This window comes from Pelodiscus sinensis, chromosome 14 (genome assembly GCF_052426305.1).
Source record: "Pelodiscus sinensis isolate ZL-2025 chromosome 14, ASM5242630v1, whole genome shotgun sequence".
Classification (NCBI taxonomy): domain Eukaryota; kingdom Metazoa; phylum Chordata; order Testudines; family Trionychidae; genus Pelodiscus; species Pelodiscus sinensis.
The window spans coordinates 30492430-30507961 of NC_143065.1; the positions used below are offsets into that span (position 1 = coordinate 30492430).

General features: G+C 52.6%; 1 protein-coding gene across 2 annotated transcripts in view; it reads right to left on the reverse strand.

The window, feature by feature from the left end:
• Nucleotides 1–12773, reverse strand: part of ABHD2 (abhydrolase domain containing 2, acylglycerol lipase) — a 77575-nt gene extending 64802 nt beyond the window's left edge. For both annotated transcript variants that reach the window (XM_075897067.2, XM_075897068.2), the window contains exon 1: nt 12126–12773. The gene's annotated coding sequence lies outside the window, so the exon portion shown is untranslated. The remainder of the gene's footprint in view (nt 1–12125) is intronic.
• Nucleotides 12774–15532: the final 2759 nt, after the last annotated feature.

Consider the following 15532-nt stretch of genomic DNA (forward strand, 5'->3'; position numbering starts at 1 on the left):
GTTGCTACTGAGCAAGAAATATACATTGTCCCATTCAGGGCTGAGCACTCACCACAATTATCTCTGTAAAGTAAAGAAGAGACAAAGTCCAATGAATAGGTCAGCCTCAAATATTATAAAATACAGCAGAGTAAAAGTTACAAGTACTGCTATATTGCAACCCCGGAAGGAAGGGGCCTTCAGGACAGGAGGTTGGAGGAAACTGTGATAGGACAGTACCTCTAAGAAACATAAGTGTAGGACAGAACGTGGGAGGCTCAAGGCAGGGAGTTGGGGAATGTCAAGTTGGGGGCGGCTCAAGGCAGAGGGTGGAGATGTTGGGAGGCAAAGTCAGGATTGGGGTGTGGGAGGCAGCAGCATGGGGGGCTGGCTCCATCAAAACTAGTTCCCGCCTCTCTCCCTTTCCTCCCTGCTGCCTCTGATACAGACACAACAGCACAGAGGGGCAGGTAGCTCTGCGGTAGCTGGGACGTGTGGGAAGCCGGCTTTTAGCTGGCTCTCCATGAATACAGGCTCCTGCCTACCCTCTCCCCGCACCGGTGCTTCTGTCGGGGGCAGCAACCGCAAAGGGTGGTGGGAAAAGGATGCTCCATAGGAGCTGGCACATGGGAGAAGCTGTCTTAAAAGTCAGCTCCTGCTTCCCTTCCCCTTCTCTGTGCTGCTGCCTCTGATACAGAGGCAGTGGGGGAGGGGCCTGCATGTAACCATGAGGATTAACAGATGAGCTTAGGCTCATCGGTTAACCATGTACACAGATACACATTCACATCCCTACATTTTAGATTTACAGCAGCTGGTGAGGCTTATTTTAACATTTATGTAATGTTTTACAACACAAATACAGGCAGTCCCCGGGTTACGTACAAGATAGGGACTGTAGGTTTGTTCTTAAGTTGAATCTGTATGTAAGTCGGAACTGGCGTCCAGATTCAGACACTGCTGAAACTGACCGCCAGTTCTGACTTACATACAGAATCAACTTAAGAACCCCAGGCGTCCCCAAGTCAGCTGCTGCTGAAACTGATCAGCAGCTGATTCCAGGAAGCCCGGGGCAGAGCAACTCTGCCTGGGGCTTCCTGTAGTCAGCGCTGGTCAGTTTCAGCAGAAGCTGACTTGGGGACGCCTGGGGCAGAGCAGCTGGGGTGCTACTGGACCAACCCAGCAGCACCCCATCTGCTCTGCCCCAGGCGTCCTGATTCAGCCGCTGCTGAAACTGACCAGCAGCGGCTGAATCAGGACCTGGGGCAGAGCAGCTGGGGTGCTGCCGGGTTGGTCCAGTAGTGCCCACGGGCGCTGCAGGACCAATCGGCAGTGCCCCAGCTGCTCTGCCCCAGAGTCCAAAACAAAAGCCTGGTCTGCTGGGGGGGGGAGCACACTAGCTGCGCCCCCCCCCCCCCAGCAGATCAGGGACACGGGGAGCAGAGCCGCAGCGGCAGCGGGGTGCCGCGCCTCTGAGGCTTTGCTCTGGCAAAGCCTCAGAGGCGCGGGACCCCGCCGCGGCTGCGGCTTCAGTCTGGGTGCCTGTGGTCTGCTGGGGACGGTCCCCAGCAGACCACAGGCTCCCGGACTGAAGCCGCAGCCGCGGGGGGGTTCCGCGCCTCTGAGGCTTTGCCGGAGCAAAGCCTCAGAGGCGCGGGGAACCGCTGCTGCTGCCCCTTGAGACCCGGTGCCTGTGGTCTGCTGGGGACGGTCCCCAGCAGACCACAGGCTCCCGGACTGAAGCCGCAGCCGCGGGGGGGTCCCGCGCCTCTGAGGCTTAGCCAGAGCAAAGCCTCAGAGGCGCGGGGAACCGCCGCTGCTGCCGCTTCAGTCAAGAAGCGGCAGCAGCGGCGGTTCCCCGCGCCTCTGAGGCTTTGCTCTGGCAAAGCCTCAGAGGCACGGGACCCCCCCGCGGCTGCGGCTTCAGTCCGGGAGCCTGTGGTCTGCTGGGGACCGTCCCCAGCAGACCACAGGCACCGGGTCTCAAGGGGCAGCAGCAGCGGTTCCCGCGCTTCTGAGGCTTTGCTCTGGCAAAGCCTCAGAAGCGCGGGAACCCGCCCGGTGCCCCTGGTCTGCTGGACTCCAGCAGACCAGGGGCACCGGAGCAGCTTACGAACGGGGCTCTCTCGCCCCGACTTCTGGGGCGAGAAAGCTCCGTTCGTAAGTGCGGATCCGACGTAAGTCGGATCCGCGTAAGTCGGGGACTGCCTGTACACATTATACATTGAATGATCTTTAGAACAGACCCAAAACCACAATTGAAAAGAATTTGGAAACACTAACAGAACTTCAGGAAACCTTAACATTCCATACAAAATATTGCTACTAAAGCAGGTGAAACCACTGGACCAGACACGTACAGCAAAATTTGGCTAAAAGCTAATTTGTGCCCAGTCTGAAATCTTGTATGTCAAGATTTATTCTGGGTAAATATTACTGGTCACTGAACATGTTTGTTATAAAATACTAATGCCACCACTAAAATTAATCTGAAATCTTTTGTAAACACAAAAGAGGAACAGAAAGGCCAAATGAGTCATTACTGCAATTAGCAAACTGTTTACTTACAATTGTTAAACACAAAGCAGCTCAGATAGCCAACGGATGCTACAAATCCCTGTCCAGTGAGCAACCAATTTTGTGCTTACTAATTTCTAACTGCTTTGTTCATAGCTCTCTCTATAGCACCTGAGTGCCAGACACCCAAACCAATATTCTAAAACTTGGGATGACCTTGACTTGTACCTGTCAAGCAAATCCACAGTGTTAGTCTGGTTATTCTGTCATCACTTCATTCCCCTCGACTATTACTTCCACCCACAGCAGCATTGGTATTAATTTAGATGGCATGCCCTTCAGGATAGGGAAGCATTTCTGAAGGTGTGTCTATACATTTACCACAAGTGCTACTCCCATTTACGATGCTTTATAGCAGTGCTAATCTGACAGCAAAGAGTTGGATTAGCTCACTAACCAGGAAACACAAATCTCACCTGAAGAGAAAAGGTTATAAAAAGTTTACTCGAAAGCTCTCTGCTGAAGAAGCTGTTTTTCATAGCCATGGATGGTGATAAAGGGGATATATAGCCACAGTCTTTCCTGTAAGAAGCTACTTCATCTCCAGGAAAAACAGGAAGAGCTTATCCCTCTCCAGAACCAGTAAAGCCTAGGACAGCTGCCATTGAGACTCAGTCTATAATACCAACTTATGTCGGTGTGACATAACTCAGGGGTGTGAAAAATCCAAGCAACAGTTACACTGACCTCTTCAGAGTGCAGACAACACTATGCTGACAGGAGGGCTTCTCCTGCTGACATAGGTGGCCATCATTCAGAGAGGTGGAGTACCTACACTGACTGGAGAAGCTTTCCCATTGGCATAGGCAGGCTCTTCACTAAAAGGGTGCAGCTGCCACGTTGTAAATACAGACAAGCCCTCAAGTATGCATAGTTCAAAAAGGCTGCAAATATGTCCTATAAGATATACATGACAGAAGATTATTAAATAAAACACAGATTAAAACCTATTGTATCCAGACCTCTAGAGATGCAGCTTTCTCTCCTGTCCCCTCACTAACAAAGCCTTCAAGAGGATGAAGCAAAATGAATGCTTTGCTAGAGCCCTGCACAGATACAAAATGTGTATCTGCATCCAATCCACTATCCTCAAACATGGTCCACAGACAAAGCAGATGTGCACAGATTTACAGGGCTCTATACACCTCCACTGGAACAGGAGAAAACACCAGAGTCTGCACAAGCTTCCTTTGAAGTGAGTACCAAATCAGCATACAAGAACTGAGTTAAGGTTTGCAGTGGTCAGAGGAAACTAAAGGAATGCGGACCAAAAAAGGTAGAATGAGGATATAGTCAAAGTCCAGTTGTTAGAAATACAAAAGGGGGAACCAAACATGAAAGGAAGTAAATTTAATAATATGAAGAAGGGCACTGTGAGAATTCTAAAATGGCTGAGCTATTTTTAAAGCCCATCTCACTGAAATTGAGAGTTATGAGAAATAGACAGTAATATTAATGTAGCTCAGTAAAACAGCTATTGATAAAAAGTAATAAAGTGAAAAGCTGAACACTTTGTACCAGTTGATTCAATTAATAAGTCACAGGCATTTCTAGCTTAACTGTGGAGAGCAAGCTCACATGTGCACATGCATACAAGCATGGTAGCCATCTTAGAAAAAAAGAGAAGCAGCAGTGCTGGTACTTACCATGACAATAGGAAAACTATATCATCAATCAGAACCAATACAAGTAGTTATTGAGGGGCTAATAAAACGGGGATATGTATTTATGGGCTTATAAAGAACTAGTCATTGCAGACAAGGCGGAAGGTTGGTTTTTTTCAAGTTACATCAGTTGATGAAAGAAACGTAACAGCTGTAATTCATGAATTACAGTACAATATTTGATAATGTATAACATGAAATCTTACCTGAAAACTCTAACTGAACTGGATAGAGAACTGTCACTCAGATGGACAACTGAACAGACTGCAAGTGACAGTCAAGGGACACCTAGAGTTTGTTACAAAATACAAGAAATATGGCATTGTTGTTGTAGCTGTGTTGGTCCAGTCTATTAGAGAGATAAGATGGGTGAGGTAATACCTTGTATTAGACCTGCCAAAAAATTGTGACTGTGAAATCCTTAAAAACATCACATTCATCACAACCTCTCCACTGCTGAGAAGACAGCTAGACAGTCCATGAACCATAAGATAGTAATCAAACCTGCAGACAAAAGGGGTGCAGGCCATCATAGTCCTCAGCCAGGAGACTATGTGAATGAGGCCTACCACCAACTCTGACAGCACCTACAATAAAGAACTTGATGACCCCACACACTACAATTTACCCAGGAAAATAAGAATATCAAACTCCAAGATCAATTCTGCAAACTCTCACCCCGCAAACTCACCCCAAGGACCTTCGGCATACTTCCCAAGATCCAAAGAAAGGCAATCCTGGCAGATGTGGCACATCTGGCTATGACACTCTACCAGGTTTCATAAAAACCATCCTCAAACCTCTCACCATACAAAGGGCCAGCTTCCTTCAGAACCCAACCTACTTCCTCCACAAACTCTGCAATATTAACAACCTTCCTCAGAACATCATCCTTGCAGCCATGGATGTCACCTACCTATTCACCAACATTCTTCCCAATGGTGGCATAGCTGGCTGGCACAGATAAGACAATGGACAACCCTCAGACATCCACCCCAAACACTCTGATAACTCCTCCATTTAATCCTCACCCATAACAATTTTACATTTTACCACAAATACCATGGGAACTGCCATGGATCCTAGGATGGCTCCCCAATATGACACAAACTTCACCTTGAGAGAATTTCTGGACAAAAGCACCACAAAAATAATTATCTGAGACAATGATATTTTCATCCTCTGGACGGATGACTTAAAATCCATCACAACTTTAACAACTACTGCTGGTCCATTAAATTCTCTCTGGAATGCTCTTATACTAACATAAACTTCCTGGACACAACAACCAGCTTCAACAATGGAACCCTACAGACAACCATATATATAGGAAATCCACGGATAACCACTCCTACTTTCACAGGTCCAGTAACCACTCCCAAACAAAACAAGAAATATGTTATCTTCAGCCAGACACTCAGATACCAGGGAATATTCTCTAGCAAGAAAGTCTGGGATATATATCACAACACATTCAAAACAGCCTCCAGCAAACAAGGGCACTCCACCAGAGAAGTACATCGCAGCATGAAATAAGCCACCCAAATCCTCCAAACAAACCTGCTTCAATATAAAAATAAACCCTGCTCTGACAGCACAACCCTCACTGTCACCTATCACCACATATGTGGAATCAAACAACTGTAATCCATACTCTTTGGGGACCCCATCCTGAAAGAAACGGAAGGAAATCTTTCCTGAATCCTCTCTTCTTGTTGTCAAACAACCCCGCATCTTCTCCAAAATTGTCATCAAATAACCAGCTTCCTACAGACCAAAGCACAACACGAAGCCGCACCTACCCCCTGCCAAAACAGCAGATGCAAACCCTGCAGACATATTCTCTCTGCTACAATGATCTGCAACCCCCCAATGCGTCTTCAAGATCCAAGGATCCTACACATGCTTATCATGACTTGTGATGTACTTCATGCAGTGCACAATCAAAAATATTACTTCATCCATCTTGCCTCAGAAATAGATCAGGTGCTAGGAGTTGGCAGGGAAAGGAGGCAGCAGAGAGGAAAGCATCCAGTAGATAGAATGCCAGACTGAAGTTAGACTTGACTTTTGGCTCTGGGTCTACCACCATGAGCTTGTGATCATTTCATCTTTGTGACTCGGTAATCTAGCTACAAAATGGAGATAGCGATACAAGCCCATTTTTGTAGCACACTTATAGATCCTTGTATGAGGTTTTAAAACAATGACAAGAATTTTTTTTGGAGGGGGAGGCTGAAAAAGTGCAGCAGGGGTTATATATATGTAAGGGTATTTCAGACACCAGGAAGCAAAACGTAGTAATACAAGAAAAACAAGAGATTAAATAGCTACAACCTACAGAGTAAGGAAAATAACCCAGAAGTTCTCTCCTTATGGGACAGTGATACCTGGAAGGCAGTAACAACTGAAGGAGACTTTAGGGTGATAGCGGATAGCAAACAAGAAATGATTTTGCACTATGATATGGGAGCAATAGAGGCTAATGCAATTTTGAACAGCACATACAAAGGCATCATATTACCAAACTGGGAAGCAACTATCCCTTTATATAGCACTGAAATAACTGCACCTGGTAGACAATGGCTGTAGGGATTGAATTACAAAGAATTAAACACATAGGCTGTGTCTACATTGGCACCCATTTCCGGAAAAGGGATGCTAATGAGACACTTCGGAATTGCAAATGCAGCGGGGGATTTAAATATCCCTCGCGACATTTGCATGAACATGGCTGCCGCTTTTTTCCGGCTCGGGGCTTTGCCGGAGAAAAGCGCCAGTCTAGATGGATCTTACGGAAAATAAAGCCTTTTCCGGAAGATCCCTTATTCCTGATTTTAAGAGGAATAAGAGATCTTCCGGAAAAGGCTTTATTTTCCGAAAGATCCCATCTAGACTGGCGCTTTTCTCCGGCAAAGCCCCGAGCCGGAAAAAAGCGGCAGCCATGTTCATGGAAATGCCGTGGGGAATATTTAAATCCCCCGCGGCATTTGCAATTCCAAAGTGTCTCATTAGCATCCCTTTTCCGGAAATGGGTGCCAATGTAGACACAGCCATATAGTACAGCTAAATAGAGACAGGGGATGGGAAAAGGACAAGACATGAGTACAGGTTGCAAATATCCAGAGGTGTAAAGCCTCAGAAAGGGTGAGAATTTTTTGTCATGGGGGTGGGGGTGAAGCAGCATATTAAAGAGAAAAAGCAGATTAAGATTGCCAGAGAATATTCGGGTGATGATAATCCAGTTGAGCCATCGGCTCTTGTAAAGTGCAGATGAAAGCCTGTGATTCTGGGGTAATTTTGAACTGGGTGACAGATCACTAAGACGTGTGCAATAATTCTGTGTGCAATAAGGGCTCTTTGCTCTGCTGAGGAAGGGAAGACACCACCATCCACAGGTGAAGGAGAGTGCCAAACACATGAGAGAGAAAGAGAATGGTCCTTGATTCCCACCTAAGGGTCCCCTCAGATGGAGAGATAGGGAGCAAAGAAACAAAACCACCTGATCTCTGCCCAGCTGCCCCCAACTAGATGGATGGAGAGAAGGGACATTTGATCCCTTCAACTAGATGAATGTGAGGCAGGTAGGGGCCGTTAATCCCTGCTTGGCTCTGCCCAATTAGACAGGTGTGGAACAGGGAAGGGAGCTCATTCCTGTCCAGCTCTCCCCCATGGATGTGGGGTGGGGAGGTGGGGGAAACACTCAATTATTGCCTGGCACGTCTTCCTAGGGAAGTAAAGCCCTGGTTAACCATTTAAAATTAAGTTTGACCTAATATTTAAATAGTTAACCAACTAAGCAGGATCCAGGCCGGAGTATCACCCAATCCATTGGGCTCCTGCCCCCAGCCCTTGCTAGCGGGGCACCCAGGCTCCCCATTGACACAGCCCCTGTCTGCAGGACACCTGGGCCTGCCACAGACAGGGGCTAAGGATGTTAAGGGCTAGTCGACTAGTCAACTATCCTATAAGCATCTGTGGACTAGCTGATTCCCTCCTCACATACACTTGCTGCCTCTAAGAGATAGAGGCAGCAAAGGGGTGAAGGGGTACTTCAAAGCAGCAGCACAGCACAGCACAGCTGAACTAGAGATCAGCTGTGTGGCGGCTGCCCCTTTGAAATGCTGCCTCCATGTTTCAAAGGGCAGCTGTGGAGCCCGGGGTCAGCTGGGGACCCTGGACTCCACGCAGCATTTCCCCAGAACTTGGGGGCTGAAAAGCCACACACAAACCAGAGTCAGCTGGGAAGTCCCCAGCTCACCTTGGGTTCTGCTGAAGCTGTGGGAAGCCCGGGATCAGCTAGAGAGTCCCCAGCAGATCCCAGGCTCCATGCTGCATGGAACCCATTCTGGGAACTCTTGTACATTTCAAAGCAGACAGGACAGGTGCAGCCAGCAGGACTTCTGGCTGGCTGAGTTTCTTGTACCTTTCAAAGGAGGAATGCGGAAGTGCCTATCAACTAGTTGAGTAGTCGATGGAAATTCCATTGACTACTCAACTAGTTAATTAACTGCATTTTAACATTCCTACTTTGGACAAGAGTACCCCCTATCCATGCCAGGCAGAGAACTGCTCCAGCACCCACTGGCTTACTAGAACCAGTAAGCATTACCAGTTTAGGGTGATGCTCACCAGTTAGGGGATAACCAGTTAACCTTTCACATCCCTACTTTCTCCCTCCCATATGGATACAGAGTGGAGAGCGACACTTGATCCCTGTCCTTCCCTCCCCCGTATGAATGCAGGGTGGGGAGGATATTCAATCCCTTCCTAGCTTCCCTCCACCCTTTTCCCCCACATATGAATGTAGAGTGGTGCAACACTTGATCCCCGGCCAGCTCACTGCTCCCCACTTGTGGTAGCACCCAGGAGATGTATCACCACCCAGGGCTTCTGCCAAAATATTAATTGCTAAATGGAGTGCTCTCTCATGTCCATTCCTTTCTTCTGCATCACCCTCCCTGCACCCACTCTCCTGCAGGTACCAGTCGCCTATGTTTCCCCCCCCCCCCCGCCATATGAATTCAGGTTTGGAGGAGGGACACTAGAACCCTGTCCAGCTCCTCCTCCATATGAATTCAGGGTCGAGGAGGGACCACTCAATCCCTGCCAAGTTCTTTACCCCCGTATGTATGTGGGGTGGGGGACACTAGATCCCTGCCTGCTTCTTCCCCACCCCCATATAAATGTGGAGGGGGGGGGGAGACAGGCCAACCCCCCCAACATATGAACGTAGAGTGGGGGAAGGGCCACGCGATCCCTGCCCGGTCCCCCCCATATGAATACAGAGTGGGGAGGGGGTGCACGCGATCCCTGCCCGGTCCCCCACATATGAATAGGGCAGGGGTGTACACGATCCCTGCCCGGTCCCCCCCACATGAATGCGGAGTGGGGAGGGGTGCACGCGATCCCTGCCCGGTCCCCCCCACATGAATGCGGAGTGGGGAGGGGGTGAACGCGATCCCTGCCCGGTCCCCCCCACATGAATGCGGAGTGGGGAGGGGGTGCACGCGATCCCTGCCCGGTCCCCCACATATGAATAGGGCAGGGGTGTACACGATCCCTGCCCTGTCCCCCCCACATGAATGCGCAGGGGGAGGGGTGCACGCGATCCCTGCTCGGTCCCCCCACATGAATGCGCAGTGGGGAGGGGGTGAACGCGATCCCTGCCCTGTCCCCCCCACATGAATGCGCAGGGGGGAGGGGTGAACGCGATCCCTGCCCTGTCCCCTCCACATGAATGCGCAGGGGGGAGGGGATGCACGCGATCCCTGCCCGGTCCCCCCACATGAATGCGCAGGGGGGAGGGGTGCACGCGATCCCTGCCCAGTCCCCCCACATGAATGCGCAGGGGGAGGGGTGCACGCGATCCCTGCCCAGTCCCCCCCACATGAATGCGCAGGGGGAGGGGTGCACGCGATCCCTGCCCGGTCCCCCCACATGAATGCGCAGGGGGAGGGGTGCACGCGATCCCTGCCCGGTCCCCCCACATGAATGCGCAGGGGGGAGGGGTGCACGCGATCCCTGCCCGGTCCCCCCCACATTAATGAGCAGGGGGGAGGGGTGCACGCGATCCCTGCCCGGTCCCCCCCCACATGAATGCGCAGGGGGAGGGGTGCACGCGATCCCTGCCCGGTCCCCCCCACATTAATGAGCAGGGGGGAGGGGTGCACGCGATCCCTGCCCTGTCCCCCCCACATGAATGCGCAGGGGGAGGGGTGCACGCGATCCCTGCCCGGTCCCCCCACATGAATGCGCAGGGGGGAGGGGTGCACGCGATCCCTGCCCGGTCCCCCCCACATGAATGAGCAGGGGGGAGGGGTGCACGCGATCCCTGCCCGGTCCCCCCACATGAATGCGCAGGGGGGAGGGGTGCACCCGATCCCTGCCCTGTCCCCCCCACATGAATGAGCAGGGGGGAGGGGTGAACGCGATCCCTGCCCTGTCCCCCCCACATGAATGCGCAGGGGGGAGGGGTGAACGCGATCCCTGCCCTGTCCCCTCCACATGAATGCGCAGGGGGGAGGGGATGCACGCGATCCCTGCCCGGTCCCCCCACATGAATGCGCAGGGGGAGGGGTGCACGCGATCCCTGCCCAGTCCCCCCCACATGAATGCGCAGGGGGGAGGGGTGCACGCGATCCCTGCCCGGTCCCCCCCACATTAATGAGCAGGGGGGAGGGGTGCACGCGATCCCTGCCCGGTCCCCCCCCACATGAATGCGCAGGGGGGAGGGGTGCACGCGATCCCTGCCCGGTCCCCCCCACATTAATGAGCAGGGGGGAGGGGTGCACGCGATCCCTGCCCTGTCCCCCCCACATGAATGCGCAGGGGGAGGGGTGCACGCGATCCCTGCCCGGTCCCCCCACATGAATGCGCAGGGGGAGGGGTGCACGCGATCCCTGCCCGGTCCCCCCCACATGAATGAGCAGGGGGGAGGGGTGCACGCGATCCCTGCCCGGTCCCCCCACATGAATGCGCAGGGGGGAGGGGTGCACCCGATCCCTGCCCTGTCCCCCCCACATGAATGAGCAGGGGGGAGGGGTGCACCCGATCCCTGCCCTGTCCCCCCCACATGAATGAGCAGGGGGGAGGGGTGCACGCGATCCCTGCCCGGTCCCCCCACATGAATGCGCAGGGGGGAGGGGTGCACCCGATCCCTGCCCTGTCCCCCCCACATGAATGAGCAGGGGGGAGGGGTGCACGCGATCCCTGCCCGGTCCCCCCCACATGAATGAGCAGGGGGGAGGGGTGCACGCGATCCCTGCCCGGTCCCCCCACATGAATGCGCAGGGGGGAGGGGTGCACCCGATCCCTGCCCTGTCCCCCCCACATGAATGAGCAGGGGGGAGGGGTGCACCCGATCCCTGCCCTGTCCCCCCCACATGAATGCGCAGGGGGAGGGGTGCACGCGATCCCTGCCCGGTCCCCCCCACATGAATGCGCAGGGGGGAGGGGTGCACCCGATCCCTGCCCGGTCCCCCCCACATGAATGCGCAGGGGGAGGGGTGCACGCGATCCCTGCCCGGTCCCCCCACATGAATGCGCAGGGGGAGGGGTGCACGCGATCCCTGCCCGGTCCCCCCACATGAATGCGCAGGGGGGAGGGGTGCACCCGATCCCTGCCCGGTCCCCCCACATGAATGCGCAGGGGGAGGGGTGCACGCGATCCCTGCCCGGTCCCCCCACATGAATGCGCAGGGGGAGGGGTGCACGCGATCCCTGCCCGGTCCCCCCCACATGAATGCGCAGGGGGAGGGGTGCACGCGATCCCTGCCTGGCTCGCTTTCCCCTCACGAAATGGCGGGGGGAGACCAACCCATCGTTACTCCGCTCCCCTGCGGCGTGGAGCCGCCCTGCCCCCGGGGTGCTACGCGGTGGAGTCTCGGCTCCTGCCCGCCTCACCTGTAAGTCAAGTCCGGCCGCTGTTCTCGACGCTTCCGGCACCGGCTCCCATCGGTTTGCACCCGGGCCGGTCTCGCTACCAACTACCCCTTAGCAACCTCGCGTGCAATTCGATTGGGAGGTGCCCACGCCACTCTCCCCCAAAGCGGCCTGAGGTTGGTCAGGCTGCCGGCGTGGGGGTGGGCAAACGCACACCCAGTAGCTACTCAGCTATTGGCAGCTTGTGAGGCGATTGAGCAGGCTCCTTGGATTCCATTGGCTGTCAGTCACAATCAGTCAGAAGTGGGCGGTGAATGCCATTGACTTTATGACGGGGTGGGTGGCGAAAGGGAGGGGCTGGGGGAAGTGAGCTGTGCTATGCTGTATCCTGAGTCACCAACAGGGCCTGGCTCCTGAGAGCCCAGGGGCCCGGCGCCCTAGTGCTCTGCAGCGTGCCCAGGCTCCCAGCTAGGCGCCAGGCTCTTAGTCAGACCCTGGATCTGCGTGGGCACCAGAGCCAGTGTTTCCCAGATGGGGGAGGCTGCTGCTTGAACCTACACCCTCCTCCTCCTCCTCAGCAGCGCCTCTGATCCCACAGAGCTGGTCTCAGCCTCCCACTCTGGGCATGGTCTCACCCTGCCACTCAGGTTTGGTCTGATCACCCTTGGTGACAGCACAGCTACCCTGTCACATCTGAGTGGTGCTGCCATCCCCTGTGACAGGTCACAATGCCATCCAACAGCTTTGGCCCAGCCACCCTCTGTCATGATGGAAGGGCAGCTGGGCCAAACCCAAGTGGTTCTCAATCCCAATGCACCAAGAGGAGACATCCAGAACAGAGACTTGGGTGCTGCCCCACAAGACAGGAGGGCTGTGTCTAGACTGGCCAGTTTTTCCTTGCAGAAAAACTTGTCAGCTGTCTACACTGGCCGCTTGAATTTCCGCAAGAACACTGACTTCCTACTGTCTGAAATCAGTGCTTCTTGCGGAAATACTATGCTGCTCCCGTTCGGGCAAAAGTCCCTTTTGCGCAAAGCTTTTGCGCAAAAGGGCCAGTGTAGACAGCTCAGATTTGTTTTGCGCAAAAAAGCCCCGATCGCGAAAATGGCAATCGGGGCTTTTTTGCGCAAAAGCGCGTCTAGATTGGCACAGATGCTTTTCCGCAAAAAGCGCTTTTGCGGAAAAGCATCCGTGCCAATCTAGACGCTCTTTTCTGCAAATGCTTTTAACTGAAAACTTTTCCGTTAAAAGCATTTGCGGAAAATCATGCCAGTCTAGATGTAGCCGAGCTGTATATGTGGGGTAGGTTTGCTCTCCAGGGCCAGATTACGGTTGTGGTATGTGAGGAAGAGGGTGCCTCTAGGGGGAGGGTAGGGGAGAAAGAGATGGAAGCTGAACTATGGTTTTGGGCCTAACCCCATTCATTTGGACCCTGGCAAGTCACACACACAAATCAAAATGCAGTTGGTGAGTCACCTGAGTAAAAGTTTGGGAATGGGAACCAGTGCTTTAGCATTCCATGTGGGGGTCTTGTTTTGGCATCAAGCCCCTAGCCCAGGGGTCTCCAAACTACGGCCCGCGGGCCGGATGCGGCCCGCGAGGCCCTCTCATCCGGCCCGTGGAGACCTTTTTGTCTGGCCCCGCCTTCTTCCGCGTGCACCAACCGGAGCCAATCAGGCGGAGGGTGGCTGCGGCGGTGGAAGGAGAGAGCTTGAGTCCGAGCATTGGTGTCAGCGGGAGAAACGGATTCGCAGGCGGCTGCACGAGGCCCCAGCGCGCGCACGGGACAGCAGGTAGCCCAGGTCAGGGACGGCTCCGCGTGCCGCTTGGCCGGGCGGGCGAAAAAGGGGATTCTCGAAGGCGGGCTCCGGATCAGACCCGGCGGCAGAGGATCGCGGGAGGCTGGACGGAGGGGAGGAAACCCGATGGTGGTTTCTCAGGGGCTAGGAGCGAGGGGCTACTTCTCCGGGGGCGGGGCTGAGGAGCTGGTGCCCATTGCAGGAGGCGGTCTGGTTGCTGTGGCACAGCCTCTGGCTGAACATATTGCCAGGATTATGTTGCTTACAATTTTCATCACATTGCGCAGGTGGAAATGAGTTCTCAGCAGTTTCCCCGTTCTGGAGCCCCTCCTGCAGGACTAGGACAAGCACCACCCCCAATTTCAAACAGTGATTTCTAAAGCCGGAAATGTCTGCTATTTTGGCATCCAGGAAACAATTTCACCATTCACACTAATACAGGTGTTCATGTGTAGTGTATCAATGTGTTATTAAATAATAACTGAATAAAATAATATTAAATAAATAATTAAAAACAACATCCATGTTTTGATTGTTTTTTATTTGGACCTCAAGTGTGTAGTTGGCCCCCGAACTGCTGTTTGATAGTTAATGCGGCCCTCGGGCAGAAAAGTTTGGAGACCCCTGCCCTAGCCCAAAGATAAGAGCCCTAGCTTACCATCAGCTTCTGGACTGCAGTGCCCCAGTGGAAGGCATGCAACAGTTTGCTCAAACTATTAGTCTGCAGAGTTTGGCATTGGACTTTAGCCTGAGGGCTCCCAGAAAAGAGCTAGATTTGGGAATAGCCATTGAATTCGAATCCACATTCAGCATCTTGAGTCTTTATGCATTAGGTTTCACCATGTCAGTTTCTGTTCTTCCCCTTTAAGTGCAGCTATTCAGTTCTTGCAGGTGGCAGTACATGTGTTGTAGGAAACACTTCTGTCCAATGGAAGTCAGTCTCCTCCCATCTATGTACAGAGAGCCCATGTGTTGTATGGTGAGGTGGGGCGGAGAGCAGTGAGTGACAAGTACCTTGATTATTCATCTAGTGAAGAGACACGTGAACCGCAGAGTTTTTCCCAGTGAGTGAAGCAGCTGCTGTGAACAAAATCCAGATGCACATGGAGGAGCTACTGTTATTCTCTCTGCTTAGAAGAGACAGGCTACAGACTTCCCAAAACAGGCATCTTTGTATTCCTGCCTGCAAATCCCAGACCTTCGTATGTAACAACTCTCCATCCTAAACTATGACAATTCCAAATGAGAACCACAACAACAAACAGCTCCAAAGGGAGCTGGGAATGGGGCAAGGATTATTTCTTTTCCAGCTCCCAAAATTCAGAACAGCCTCCCTCCTTGAGCATTTCTTCTTCATAGTGACCTTCCAGCTCAGTTCAGCTGTCAGTGATTTTTTTCCCATGGTTTGTGTCTCTCGTTAATCTCTCCCACTGATACTATTTTTGAACTTTATAACTATATTATAATAATGCTTGGTATTTCCATAGATATCTTCATTTTATGATTACAAAGGTCTCTGGCCTTGATCCTTGGAGGTATGCAAGCTTCTAACTTGAACTGATTTCAATGGAGATTGAAAGGCTAAATAAATACCTGTGTGTGGATGTACGCCTCTAAACACTGATTAAT